The following is a 14,987-nucleotide window of genomic DNA, read 5'->3' as shown; positions in this document are numbered from 1 at the left end:
CACTACGTTACTGTTAGCATCATTTTGAGATCATTACCAATTCTTCTGACATCACTGTCGCATCATTTTGAGATTTTTAGCAATTCTTCTGACATCACTGTCGCATTATTTTGAGGTTCGTAGCAACTCTTACTACATTACTGTAAGCATCACTGAGTTGATCAGCAACTATCACTACATTACTGTTAGCATCATTTTGAGTTCATGAGCAATTCTTCCGACATCACTGTCGCATTATTTTGAGTTTCACAGCAACTCTTACTACATGACTGTCAGCATCACTTTGAGGTTGTTCGAAACACTTACTACATTACTGTAAGTATCACTGAGTTGATTAGCAACTATCACTACATTACTGTTAGCATCATTTTGAGTTCATTAGCAATTCTTCCGACATCACTGTCGCAATATTTTGAGTTTCGCAGCAACTCTTACTACATGACTGTCAGCATCACTTTGAGGTTATTCGAAACTTTCACTCCATTACTGTTAGCATCATTTTGAGTTCATTAGCAATTCTTACTACATCACTGTCGCATCATTTTCAGATCATTAGCAATTCTTCTGACATCACTGTCACATTATTTTGAGGTTCGTAGCAACTCTTACTACATTATTGTTGCATTATTTTAAGGTTCCTAGCAACTCTTACTACATTACTGTCAGCATCACTTTCAGTTTATTAGCAACTGTCACTACATTACTGTTAGCATCATTTTGAGTATTTGAGCAATTCTCACGACATCACTGTAGCATTGAATTGAGTTCATGAGCAACTCTTACTAAATGACTGTCAGCATCACTTTGAGGTTGTTCGAAACTCTTACTACATTACTGTAAGCATCACTGAGTTTCTGAGCAACTATCACGACATTACTGTTAGCATCTTCTTGAGTTCATTAGCAATTCTTCCGACATCACTGTTGCAATATTTTGAGGTTCGTAGGAACTTTTACTACATTTCTTTCGCATTATTTTGAGGTTTGTAGCAACACTTACTACATGACTGTCAGCATCACTTTGAGGTTATTCGAAAGTTTCACTCCATTACTGTTAGCATTATTTTGAGTTCATTAGCAATTCTTACTACATCACTGTCGCATCATTTTCAGATCATGAGCAATTCTTCCGACATCACTGTCGAATTATTTTGAGGTTCGTAGCAACATTTAGTACATGACTGTCAGCATCACTCTGAGGTTATTCGAAACGTTCACTCCATTACTGTTAGCATCATTTTGAGTTCATTAGCAATTCTTACTAAATCACTGTCGCATCATTTTGAGATCTTTAGCAATTCTTCTGACATCACTGTCACATTATTTTGAGGTTCGTAGCAACTCTTACTACATGACTGTCACCATCACTTTGAGGTTGTTCGAAACACTTACTACATTACTGTTAGCATCACAGAGTTTATTAGCAACTATCACTACGTTACTGTTAGCATCATTTTGAGATCATTACCAATTCTTCTGACATCACTGTCGCATCATTTTGAGATTTTTAGCAATTCTTCTGACATCACTGTCGCATTATTTTGAGGTTCGTAGCAACTCTTACTACATTACTGTAAGCATCACTGAGTTGATCAGCAACTATCACTACATTACTGTTAGCATCAGTTTAAGTTTGTTCGAAACACTTACTACATTACTGTCAGCATCACTTTAACTTTATTAGCAACTATCATTACATTACTATTAGCATCATTTTGAGGTTAGTTGCAACTCTTGGTACATGACTGTCAGCATCACTTTGAGGTTATTCGAAACGTTCACTGCATTACTGTTAGCATCATTTTGAGTTCATTAGCAATACTTACTAAATCACTGTCGCATCATTTTGAGTTCATTACCAATTCTTCTGACATCACTGTCGCATTATTTTGAGGTTCAAAGCAACTCTTACTACATGACTCTCAGCATCACTTTGAGGTTATTCGAAAGTTTCACTCCATTACAGTTAGCATCATTTTGAGTTCATTAGCAATTGTTACGACATCACTGTCGCAATATTTTGAGGTTCGTAGCAACATTTACTACATTACTGTCGCATTATTTTGAGGTTTTTAGCAACTCTTACTACATGACTGTCACCATCACTTTGAGGTTATTCGAAACTTTCACTCCATTACTGTTGGCATCATTTTGAGATCATTAGCAATTCTTACTACATCACTGTCGCATCATTTTTAGATCATTAGCAATTCTTCTGACATCACGGTCACATTATTTTGAGGTTTGTAGCAACTCTTACTACATTACTGTCAGCATCACTTTGAGTTTATTAACAACTATCACTACATTACTGTTAGCATCATTTAGAGTTTATTAGTAATTCTTACGACATCACTGTAGCATTAAATTGAGTTCATTAGCAACTCTTACTAAATCACTGTCAGCATCACTGTGAGGTTGTTCGAAACTCTTACTACATTACTGTAAGCATCACTGAGTTGATTAGCAACTATCACTACATTACTGTTAGCATCATTATGAGTTCATTCGCAATTCTTACGACATCACTGTCCCATCAGTTTGAGATCATTACCAATTCTTCTGACATCACTGTCGCATTATTTTGAGGTTCAAAGCAACTCTTACTACTTTACTGTTGCATTATTTTAAGTTTCGTAGCAACCCTTACTACATGACTGTCAGCATCACTTTAACTTTATTAGTAACTATCACTACATTAGTATTAGCATCATTTTGAGGTTAGTAGCAACTCTTACTACATGACTGTCAGCATCACTTTGAGGTTGTTCGAAACACTTACTACATGACTGTCAGCATCACTTTGAGGTTATTCGAAAGTTTCACTCCATTACTGTTAGCATCATTTTGAGTTCATTAGCAATTCTTACTGCATCACTGTCGCATCATTTTCAGATTATTAGCAATTCTTCCGACATCACTGTCGCATTATTTTGAGGTTCGTAGCAACTCTTAGTACATGACTGTCAGCATCACTTTGAGGTTATTAGAAACGTTCACTCCATTACTGTTAGCATCATTTTGAATTCATTAGCACTTCTTACTAAATCACTGTCGCATCATTTTGAGATCTTTAGCAATTCTTCTGACATCACTGTCGCATTGTTTTGAGGTTCAAAGCAACTCTTACTACATGACTGTCACCATCCCTTTGAGGTTATTCAAAACACTTACTACATTACTGTTAGCATCATTTTAAGTTCATTAGCAATTCTTCCGACATCACTGTCGCAATATTTTGAGGTTCGGAGCAACTCTTAGTACATGACTGTCAGCATCACTTTGAGGTTGTTCGAAACTCTTACTACATTACTGTCAGCATCACTTAGTTCATTAGCAACTATCACTACATTACTGTTAGCATCATTTTGAGTTCATTAGCAATTCTTACGACATCACTGTAGCATTAAATTGAGTTCATAAGCAACTCTTACTAAATGACTGTCAGCATCACTTTGAGGTTGTTCGAAACACTTACTCCATTACTGTAAGCATCACTGAGTTAATTAGCAACTATCACTACATTACTGTTAGCATCATTTTGAGTTCATTAGCAATTCTTCCAACATCACTTTCGCAATATTTTGAGGTTCGTAGCAACTCTTACTATATTACTGTTGCATTATTTAAAGGTTCGTAGCAACTCTTACTACATGACTGTCAGCATCACTTTGAGGTTATTCGAAACTGTCACTCCATTACTGTTAGCATTATTTTGAGTTCATTAGCAATTCTTCCAACATCATTTTCGCAATATTTTGAGGTTCGTAGCAACTCTTACTACATTACTGTCGCATTATTTTGAGGTTCGTAGCAACTCTTACTACATTACTGTAAGCATCACTGAGTTTCTTAGCAACTATCACTACATTACTTTTAGCATCATTTTGAGTTTATTCGCAATTCATAGACATCACTGTCGCATTATTTTGAGTTCATTAGCAACTCTTACTAAATGACTGTCAGCATCACTTTGAGGTTGTTCGAAACTCTGACTACATTACTGTAAGCATCACTGAGTTAATTAGCAACTATCACTACATTACTGTCAGCATCATTTTGAGTTCATTAGCAACTATCACTACATAACAGTAACTCTTACTACTTTACTGTTGCATTTTTTTAAGGTTCGTACTGTGGCAAGGCGAGCGGTGGGGAACAGTTGCTGACAACGCCACCTGGGGGCTTTCACCCCAGGATATAAACAAAATTTCAAAATGACCAGGCTTCCACTTGAACAAAGGCACACAGTTCGAGAGATACAACAGGACAGGACCGTGATTTCCAATTATAAAAATACTTTTCTTAGAAAAATAGTTTAAAATGAGCAACAGACTAAATGAATACCAATGGATATAATAAGGAGTGCAAGACGAATTACCGAAAGGAAAAGGGGACAGGGCTGGGGCTTACCACGACAGCGGTAACGAAAAGGGGAGGGATCCAAAAAAAACTACACTGCACCCGTGACACAGCAAACCAAAAAAACATGAATAAGGAACCATCACCAGGGGGACCGCTGCCGCACTGGGCCCTCAACACCTGTCAAAGAAAAGAAAAGAACACCATCAAAAACATGAAATCAAGGCAACCCTCACACACGAACTAAATATCGCTACCACAAATAACCCAACAGAAACTGTTTTAAATCCAAATGATCAAAATGGGGAGCAAAAGGCTATGATAATAATAATAATAATAATAAGGGTTCTAAAAAATAAATCAAATGTAACCCACAACAACTAACAGTAATAATTCAAAGAAAGAAATAACAAATAGAAAAGGAATAAACTCAAGTAATTAAGGAAATGTCTGCCCCTCTAAGTAAAACCGGTCTCCAAGGGGGATGGCTCAGCGCCGATGAGGGTCGGGATGCCTTCTCTTGGCCCACGTTGAGGCTCTTATAAAGGCCGTAGTGCACGGCTTTAACCGCCGTTACTGGGAGCAGAGCCGTTATGAGCCGAATCAGCAAGAATCCAGACTGAAGAAGAGAAGAAGAGGAAGAACCAAAACAGCAGCGAGGCTCACAGCAGCAATTGACGGCTGCGCACTGCAAAATAAACAAGTTAACCTGATTAAAATGTGGATGAAGGGCATTACAGAATAACAAAAGCTAAGAAAAAACATTTCCTACCGGAGAGCAGAATCGTGGCGTCAGACTAGGCAGGAGGAGGAAGCCAGCAGCCCAGACTACACAAACGATGGCCGGGAGAGGATAATCAGAACACCACAGATCATCGGCAGCTTGATATGAAAGGCAGACAACTACGCGTCTTACCCACAGAAAGCGCACCACGCACACACCGGCCCAAGGGAGACAGCCCAGCTCAAGGGTACCACCACACCGCTGGACGGAGCAAAACCAGAGTAAACAGGGGGCCCATGACACTGAATAATGGAGCAGAGCAAGCATGCATACCTTTGTTTGTAACCGATCTGCTGACCAGCGAGACGCCACCACGCACGGCTGTCGGCTCCGTAAAGGAGGGAGAGGAAGTGGAAAGGACGGAGAAGGGTCGGACCAGGTCTACTTCTAGGTGACCGCTCACTATCGTCTGCCACACTGCCCCTCACGGTGGGGAGTGTGGCGCTATCCTGCCACAACACACACACTCACACACACACACACACACACACACACTGAGACATGCAGCAGCTCACAGTAACTGCCTCAGTCACACAGCAGATAGACTCCTTTCTATAACAAGATAAGCAGTAGAAAATGGATGGAACTGATGAACAGGTGATTTGTCCAAAAGTCAACATCAGATTCATTTCCAATCTGTGGAAGCAGTTTCATCTTGAGGTTCCAGGTAAGAACAGCCAGCTGTGGGCTGACACACATCTCTTCAGGAGCACTTCTATGCTCCAAACTTGCCAGGTTGAATTGTGTCTGTATTCTGAGGGCAGCAGGAGGACGGAGGAGTGAGGACACACACATTTGGAACTGAGAGCAGCTGTGTGTGGGATTTCCCCAGCAAAGATGAAACCAGCTCCTTCATGCTGGCTATGAAGGCTCACAGTCACGCTGACCCAGCTATAAATACTTTGATATGCAACAGACTGGTTTCTCTTCTGGTAGTTTGTTATCAACTGTTGTCACATTTAATGATCAATTTAGCTGGTAAGATGAAGGCTCCAAAGGACCAGCTGGAGATGCCGGGGATTGAACCCGGGGCCTCATACATGCAAAGCATGCGCTCTACCACTGAGCTACACCCCCTCTGTCAGAGTCACTGTTTAACTGATGCAGCAACACAAACACAGACACAACATTTTTATTCTTCATTTTAGGGATAAAAAGGAAGTCAGCCTGTGATCTCAAAGGCTCTGTGATCTCAGTAGTTTCACTGTGATGTCAGCCCACACAGCCTTAGACCACAGAGGCAAGTCAGGCTCCAGGAAGCTGAGGCTGCTCCGTTCTCAGTCCAGTCCAGAGTGAAGGTTTCCCTCTCAGAAGCTTTCCAATCCAGCCCAGATCCTCTGTGACTAGCAGGAGTCTTTGACCAGGAAATGAGAATTATATTGAACGTCTGCTCATCCTCAGAATGAAGTAAAAGTATTTGTGTTCCTAAAATAATGTACAGATGTTAAGATCAATTATTAACATTGATTGACAGCTCTAAACTGACCCATCATCACTATACAGTTGCAAACTGATGACTGAAATATTTAGAAATCCACAGATGCTCATAACAACTGGTAGTACAAGTACACAGTAGAGACGACTGTAGGAAGTAGCAGTAGTGAGCCTTGAAGAAAATGCAGTAAAGACAGGAAGCCCCCATCACATTGTCAGTGTTTCAGTGACTGGCATTGAGAAGAGACTGAGACAAAGTCAGTTATGAATGGAGGGCTGAGTTGGAGCAGAGGGGTGCAGGATCCTGGGGGTGGACTGTCTTTAGGGGGCTGAGGTGTCTGGTGGTCTTGGTGGACCCTCTGCATCTCAAGCTGAGACAACAGAGTCCTGTGTTCTTGAGTCATTGTCTATAGTCTCTGTTGTTGGAGAGCTCACTGTGGTCCCTGGTCTAGAGGCTAGGATTCGGCGCTTTCACCGCTGCGGCCCGGGTTCGATTCCCAGTCAGGGAATGAGTTATTTAGAGGTTGAGGGAGAGGTGATCAGGTGGTCCACATGATGGTGGAGGTGATGAACTGTGAATCCATCATGGCTCCACTCTCACCCCCATTGTAGTGTTCTTGGTTCACTCTGCCATGGCCCCATGTTGAAGGGTGACTGTCTCATTCAGGTTCAACCCTTTGTTAGACTCTATTAAGTCACTGACTGCTGCAAGGACAAACTCTGTAAAGTATATCCATGGTGAGGCCTCCCTCAGGAACTAGAACACCAAAGATGAACTGCACTTCATCCGTGAAGCTCAGTTGTGTTGGTGTTCTATGAAGTACTGCCTTCAGAAAGGCACCAAGGCTGTCTTGTTGGTCCTCACTGTCCAGGTAGACAGGCTCAGGAAGAGGATCACACAACTAAAATACAGTACAAATAAATACATCCATCCATACATTGTGTTCCGCTTATTCCTACACATTAAGGGTCGCGGGGGGGCTGGAACCTATCCCAGCGTCAACGGGCGAGAGGCAGGGTTCACCCTGGACAGGTCGCCAGTCCATCACAGGGCCAACACACAGAGACGAACAACCATTCACACTCACATTCATACCTACGGTCAATTTAGAGTAGTCAAAGTACAAATACATATTTATTTTTAAGAATCAATGTATTCCAAGTACGTTCAGGAAAAAACTAACCAAAATGTTCTTAAAAAAACAAAACAAAAATGTTCTTAAAAAACAAAACAAAAATGTTCTTAGCAAAAACCTCTTCGCCGTGTGTGTACCGCACATCTGTAAAGTGAGTGTGTGAGAGTGTGTGAGCGTAAGTGTGTAACAGTCAGTGAGCGTGACAAGAACTCCTGAAACGCTTCATCAAAGTGCTTTCAAATCTTGTTCAACTGCAACATCGTCCATTCAAACCTGACCTCATCGGTTTGGCATTGTGAAGTTTGTCACTTCAAATCTTCATTCAAGACAATTTCACCTTTAATGCGTGGACTTTGGGGGACAGTTGAAGTCCATCCAGATCCAAGAGAAGTTTTTGAAACACTTCAGAAGTGTAGCACAGTCGTGGGGGACATGCAAGGTTGAGGGCACCCATCAGTCCCATTAGCAGTGCACAGGCCTGGGCAGCATTCCTGCATGTAGGCAAAGTCAGAGTAGTCAAAAAAGTACATCCAACTCTGTAGCGCCACCTACGTAGAATACCAATGTTTGAGATCCTGCTTGTTCAGCATGAATGTTCCAGCAGTGGTCACCTACCTGTGTACTTTCCAACAGTCACCAGTCGCTCTTGGTGCCACCCCTGCTTGCACCAGTGTCTCCAACAGTGTCTCCAACAGTGTCTCAGCAGCGCCCGTGATCTTAGCAGGACTGATGAGCCTGTGGTTCAGGAACAGGTCCTTTCTAATTGTGCAGATGAGGTTTCTGTTCCAAAGCCTGGACCGTATGTTTTCATGATCTCTTTCAAAATAGTCATCAGGTATTTCCTCCCCACGTGTGGTTGCTCTCACATGAATGCTTCATCACCAGTCACCAGTCCACTGTGTGTTCATGGCAGCATTGAGCAGCAGTCAGACAGCAGTTCTTAGACGCTCCATGAGTTTGGCTGAAAGTTCCCAATCCATGAACCCGTCTTCATGATCCAGGTATGGTCCTGCACACCCTGAAGCTTCCTCTGGTGGAGATTCCAGCTGCCTGGCCTCCATCTCTGAATACACTCACTGGCCCTCAGCTTGTTTTGTTCCATACAGTCAAAGAGAAGCAGAAATAACATCACCATTAAACAGAGGTCAAACAGCCAGAGCAGCTCAAAGGCAGGGTTGGGGTTCCTCACCCCTCCTCCCCTAAAACAGAAGGCACGTGGTCAATCTGGGTGTTTGAAAGCAAAGGTCATGGGCTAGAAGTTTTAGTTGTTTACTCAATCAAATATTTATTTTTTAATGATATGATCATACAGAGAGGCTCACCGGACTTTTCCTCAACAAAAAAAGGTTTCAAATGTTGAAAAGCACACTAGTAATTTATCATCGCATCAGTTAAAGACAACAATACATAAAGAAATTGCTTACCGTTGCAATCGGCCATTTTCCAAAAAACAAAGACTTCTCTCCTGGTGAAAAGAAAAGAAGAGTCGTACGGTCCTCTGAGGTCCTGTTGTGTCTTTTGGTCAGAGACAAACAAAGTGTGTGCCAAGTCGGCTGTGATGAATCTACCAGTAAACCAGGGGTTGGGTTCCCCACACCTTCCTCCCCTCAAACAGAAGGCCAGACGTGTGACTTGGAACACCTAACAGGACCAATGGTCTGTGTGAGGCTTGAGGGAGGACATGTCTGTCTTCTTGCAGTAGTTACTTTCCCTGGTGAGTAGTTACTTTCAGAGTGGAGGAACTCAGGTACTATCTCAGTTACATTTTGGCAGAAGTAACTAGTAACTATAACTACCTACTTTTGCAAAGTCCCGTGCCAGACACTGAACATGAGACACTTGCGGTCTCTTGGTGTGACAATCAGCCGCTCTGTGACAGCAGTGGAGACACCAGCAGACAGGGCGGAACCAACTGGAGCAGAGGAGCAGGAAGTAGCCCCACAAGAGCCCTCCCTCCCTCTCATTCTTTCTCTCTCTCTCTCTCTTTTGTCTTTTCTTCTTTCTATTTATTTGCCTTCTGCTGTCTGTCCTTTCCTGCTCTCGTTTAAAAACCAACCACAGCAGACGTCCGTTCCCATGATGAAAATTAATATAAAAGATAGATTTGTTTTCCTCTTAAGTTTAGAAGCATTTTCAGATTCATGAAAAGATCATCAATCAGTGTCGTATTTCAGACAGACTTCTGGTCCGTGAGGACGAGGAATCCAGGACAGATCCACAGAACTCCAACTGCCATCTTTGATGATTCCTTCTCAGTCTGTAGGGTGGAGAGATCCTCCTGAGTCAACGAGCCCTTTTAGGATCCACCTCCATTTATGGATGGAATTTATACAGCATCCACTCACCAGTGGAGTCTGATATTCAACAATACAGATTCCCAAGTCACTGTCCAACACTGGCTGGAGCAGCAGAGCTGGCAAAATGTCATCTTTTCTGTCATTGTTTCAAAATGTCCTCACTAAGATGGTTATTAATTCCTCATTCTCAGCTGCTACAGCCTTTAAAGAAAACCTTTGACTGGTGGCTCTAACAAAGATCAGATGTTGTCTCCTCTAGAACATCAAAATGATAATAATAAAGATAAGAATAAAGATAATTTGGTGAATTTCAGTCTCCTACACATGTGTGTGAATGTGGTTGTTGTGGCCGAGTGGTGAAGGCGATGGCCTTGAAATCCATTGGGGTCTCCCCGCGTAGGTTCGAGTCCTGCCAACAACGTTCAACTGTTGATGGTCCATATCAGACCTCTTCCCCTACTTTGTGCTCCAGTTGTCTCCTCATCAGGCACCACAGGATCCAGGAGTCAAAGCAAATCATGAGTGACTTTAAAAATGGCCATCAAACACAAAATAAAGCTTGAAATAAGTTTCAAATTTAATTTTATGTTGACATGTTTCATCCATTTCACCTCCACACTGTCCTTCATCACAACATTTAACATCAGGACTGCTCCCAGATCAGCTCCATGATCAGAGATCAAAGACTGAAGCAGGAGATCAATGCTCAGAACCCCGAGATCAAAGACTGAATTCAGAGATCAAACACAGAATTCAGAGATCAAACACAGAATTCAGAGATCAAAGACATAACCTATGGAGGCTACACCCCCCCCCCAACAGTTTCCATTTCAGTCAAATCAATTTTATTTTTTTAGTGCCAAATCACAACAACAGTGATCTCATGACACTCTACAAGAAGAGCAGGTCCAGCACCTCAGTCCTTCCATCAGTTAACACCCAACAATTCTCCATCAGCAAGCACATCCATCAACAGTAGTGACTAAAACCTTCTTTTAACAGGCAGGAACGTAGAGCAGATCCAGGATCAGTGGGGACTGATGTCTGCTTTGACCCCCTGGTGAAAGAATATGTCCTTTCTTGTCTCCTGTCTTCCTCCAGAAAGGTGGCAACCTGATAGCAAACAAACCCATCCTCTGAACTAGGAGTCTCAGTTGAGGCTCCATCTGAAACCAAAGACTTTGGATGAATGACTATCAACCTCCATTCTTTGTTGGACTAAACATTCATTAGTTAGCAGGCAGCTAAGCTACCTGTGGTCAAACCTGCAGCTGATGGAACACAGTAAGAGCAGGCTAGCTAACATTCAAGTTTGATTTATGAATGGAAAGAACCAGAGACAAATAGAATGACATCATCAAGACAAAACCTGGTGCTTACAAAGGTGAGGTGAACAATTTTAACAGTCAATCCCAAATTTAGGCCTGAAGTTAGAAAATAATATTAGCCAGTTAGCAATGTTAGCGTATTCTGCCCAAGTAGAAGACATGATTTGTTTATCTGGATGAAATAAAAATGGATGAAAACGTCCAGAGCATCCCTCCCAAATCTGATTTCTTCAACTGAAAGAACGCTAACATTTCTAGATTCATTCCCTCCAGTAAGGTCTCATTTCCAGCTCTGTTCTCCCTCCACTACTGTTCAGTGTAGTATTTATTTTACTGACTACTTCATTGACAGGTGGTAAAAATGTCTGGTGTTTCCTGAACTTAACTGAGTGCTGCTCAGTAAAGTTGCCATGACTTGAGATTCTCTTCCTGCTGGGTCCATTTCAACATTCTTATCCTTCCTAGCATTGGAGATAAAGTATCAGTCAGGGCTGTACTTGATTAATACTGCATATAGTACACATCAGTCACTGCCATTACACAGTGGAATGGTAGTTGAAGTACTGTTAGCAGCAAGCTGAAAACTGTTGTGGTCTTTGACAGTTCTCTTGTTTCTGAATGAAAATCCTGTGAAGGAGAATCATGGAGACATCCTAAAAATGGCTGAGGTCTCTGAGCTGCAGCAGGTCTGAGCTGCTTTTGATGCCCAGATGATGAGGAGGCAGTGAATGGTGGGTTTGGTGGAGCTGGAAAAAGGCTGCAGGTGGTGAGGGGTCTGCTGGTGTCAGGACCTGAGTCGTTGGGTCACAGTCCAAATCCATCTTTGTCATCATGACAGCTGGACTCCCACAACATTCGGAGGATGATAGTGGCCTGGGTCTGTCCCTGACTCAAGATGTTTTGTGTCTGACCTGAGCAACAGACTGCAACGTGGTAAGTACAGCCTAAAGATTTGCACAACAGAAGTCAATTGTCTCCCTCCTTTAATCCACTCTCAGGTATCCACTATACATTACAGGAGAGTTTGATGGCCTTCTGCTGGGTGACAGGGGTTCCCCATGCCAACACAGGCTGCTGACCCCTTACCCGCACCCTGAACCAGGCCCCCAACAGAACTTCAACTGGGCTCACTGCAGGACCAGAGGTGGAGATGACCACAGGCCTGCTAAAAGCCCGTTTCCAGTGCCTAGGTCACCTCAGGGTGTCCCCTGAGAGGGCCTGTGATATTCTTGTGGCATGTGTTCTTCATAACATTGCCACTATGAGAGGAGAGCAACACCCTGCCCTACAAATGGAAGAGCCTGATGACGACCCCATCCACCTGCCAGCTATCCAGGACAGCAGAGCCGTCAGAGACACCATATGTCAGAATCACTTTGGCATTTAATTAGCAATCATCCTCCCCACCACAGTCGAATAAAGGAACAATACACATTTCATTTGGTCTTCTTTATTTCCTAGCAATCAAAAAGCTCGTTCAGTTCACGTTCCACTAGTTAACATATTCACCTGGAGCCATGCACCCCCCTCTAACTTGGGCTCCAGTCGTTCTGTTTCCAGATCTGCTTTCCTAATCTGGCGGTCCAAGGACTGCATTTCTTTGTCACTTTTTTACATTTTTCTCAGCAGGTGGACTCTGTAAAGTTCCTTTACTGGTAACTGAGAACATGAGGATTAGACAGTTGGACATGAATCTGTCGACTGAACATCTCACTGTGTCAGTGTGTGCACTGGAGGTCGAGGGACCCTCCTGCCCAGCCATGCTCTGTTAAAGAGGACAAGACTGTCTTCATACTTCAGTGTAGGCTGATGTCTCTATATCCCACCAGAATGGTAAGAAATATGAATGGAGGAAGAATCAGGAATGTATCAAGATGTGACTTCTACAGGCCTTTCTGGGTCCCCCACTGTAAAGGCAGCAGACAGCGTTTGTCCATCCTCTTCGTCCTGGAGGAGAGATGTTTCAGTGACTTGAAATAACATTGAGAAAATCTTTGAAGAATTTACTGACAGTGACTGTGTCTGTTGTGACAAGGCAAATGGCACCAGCAGAATCTGTTGGGAAATAAAGTCATGGGTACATATGTGTATGTATATATATATATATATATATATATATATATATATATATATATATATATATATATATATATATATCGAGCCATATTACATTTTATGAAGGCACTGGTGTCTTGGGGGTTGGGTTCTAAGGATGAACTCCCTCAGCCACTGGCCTTCCTAAACTCTGGCTCCTGTGCCTCTGTTAGAGGTGGTGGTGCTGGACCACCACCCGTTTTACGGGCGTCTGCCTTCTTTCTGTTGGCTGAGCAGAAGTCTGTGTTAGTTTAAATAGGCTGACTTATTTAACAGGACATGATATTGATGAAGACATTTGTGTATGAAACCATCATTGTGTTGGTGATCAAACAACTATTGTACAGTCAAACAGCCACTTAATATTTACTTTACAATGCAGAACCTGGGGTACCCCTGAGGTGGTCTGACCTGTTTGAATCATGTTTTTATGCTTCATTTTCAGTTGCTGCCAAGTGTGTTTCTCCCCCGCAGTATTGCATCTAAATGATGTAAATTAATGCACTACCATGTAAGCAGCTTCCTCCGTAATAATCATGATTGCTAAGGACTACATTTAAACTCACGCATTGACCGAGCAGCAATGTTCCTCCACACCATCTCTCTCTCTTTTGCAGCTGCAGCGGTGTTGCACTTCTTTTTTTAACGCGTGTTGGAACTCTTCACATGATCGCATCAAGATTTCCAACTGCACTGACGTGAAAAACAAAGCTCTCCTCTTCTCCGTCGCCATGGTGACTCGGTGGATCGGGGCTCTATTTATGCTGGCTTTTTAGAGTTGTCGTGATCGCGCTTTACCCCAGGTGGACCTACTCGGAGTTGATCAAACTGATTCAAATCCGCTGTTCTGAAACCAAAAACTCAGAGTTTTCTATCTCAGGGTAGATCAACTCAGAGATCAGGATGAAACTCAGGGTTTGATGAACCTGCTTTGTGAAACGGGCCCCTCAAGTCCCAGTCTTCAAGAGTTTCTCCCCAAACTGTCAACCTGCTGTGACTCATAGGACAGCCGACACACAAACATCTGTTAAAATGACTCAACATTTCAAATGCTTTTATTGTGAAGCCCTGGATGGAACACATTCCCATGAAAATGCTTCTTTTATTGTGAGGCTTGGCCTCCAAATAGTCCACACATTCAACTCTGATGTCATCAGATCAGAAGGTGGCAGTGTTGTGTCTGTTTGTGTGTCTCTGGTTCCTCTTCCTGCCTCTGCTGTCTTCTTTCAGGTCTTCTTGATGGTCCGGCTTCTTCTCCTCCATCGAGGGGTTGCTCTCACCGAGTGGAAGCCTTGTAAACCTGGTGATTCCAAGATGGCTGCTGCATTCATTCCTCGTCACTGTTATGGTGTTGATTCACTCCACGCCCACATTGTTGTGCTGATTAGAGAAAAAGGTTATGTTTCCATCCAAGTGTCCTGCACAACTCTCAGCAAGTAACTTAACATAAGAGGTAACTTGGTGTGGAGAGTAGAAAATACTTGAAGTGGGAAAATACTTGAAGTGGGAAGACTGAGAATACTTCAATATTTGAGCCTGTGTACTTGAGCTTT

At 42.6% G+C, this 14,987-nt stretch overlaps 1 long non-coding RNA gene and 2 other non-coding genes across 4 annotated transcripts in view; 1 reads left to right on the top strand and 2 right to left on the bottom strand.

Annotated features, from left to right (window-relative positions):
* The window catches only part of LOC147270199 (uncharacterized), a 31,567-nt gene extending 26,012 nt beyond the window's left edge, over window positions 1-5,555 (bottom strand). For both annotated transcript variants that reach the window (XR_015115675.1, XR_015115674.1), the window contains exons 1-4: window positions 5,419-5,555; window positions 5,278-5,346; window positions 5,134-5,189; window positions 4,413-5,049 (exon numbers count right to left, since the gene is read on the bottom strand). This is a non-coding gene — a long non-coding RNA (uncharacterized LOC147270199). The remainder of the gene's footprint in view (window positions 1-4,412; window positions 5,050-5,133; window positions 5,190-5,277; window positions 5,347-5,418) is intronic.
* A 595-nt stretch (window positions 5,556-6,150) lies between these two features.
* On the bottom strand, window positions 6,151-6,222 carry trnaa-ugc (transfer RNA alanine (anticodon UGC)). Its single transcript has one exon. It is a non-coding gene; the product is annotated as a tRNA-Ala (tRNA).
* Window positions 6,223-10,351: 4,129 nt separating this feature from the next.
* trnas-uga (transfer RNA serine (anticodon UGA)) lies at window positions 10,352-10,433 on the top strand. The gene has a single exon. It is a non-coding gene; the product is annotated as a tRNA-Ser (tRNA).
* The last annotated feature ends 4,554 nt before the right edge of the window (window positions 10,434-14,987 follow it).

This window comes from Aulostomus chinensis, chromosome 1 (assembly GCF_037954235.1).
Source record: "Aulostomus chinensis isolate RoL2024-O1b breed Wild chromosome 1, RoL_Achi_v1.0, whole genome shotgun sequence".
In the NCBI taxonomy this organism is placed as follows: Eukaryota; Metazoa; Chordata; class Actinopteri; order Syngnathiformes; family Aulostomidae; genus Aulostomus; species Aulostomus chinensis.
Note: the sequence above shows the minus strand (reverse complement) of the source record. Positions and strands in the feature narration are given on the sequence as shown.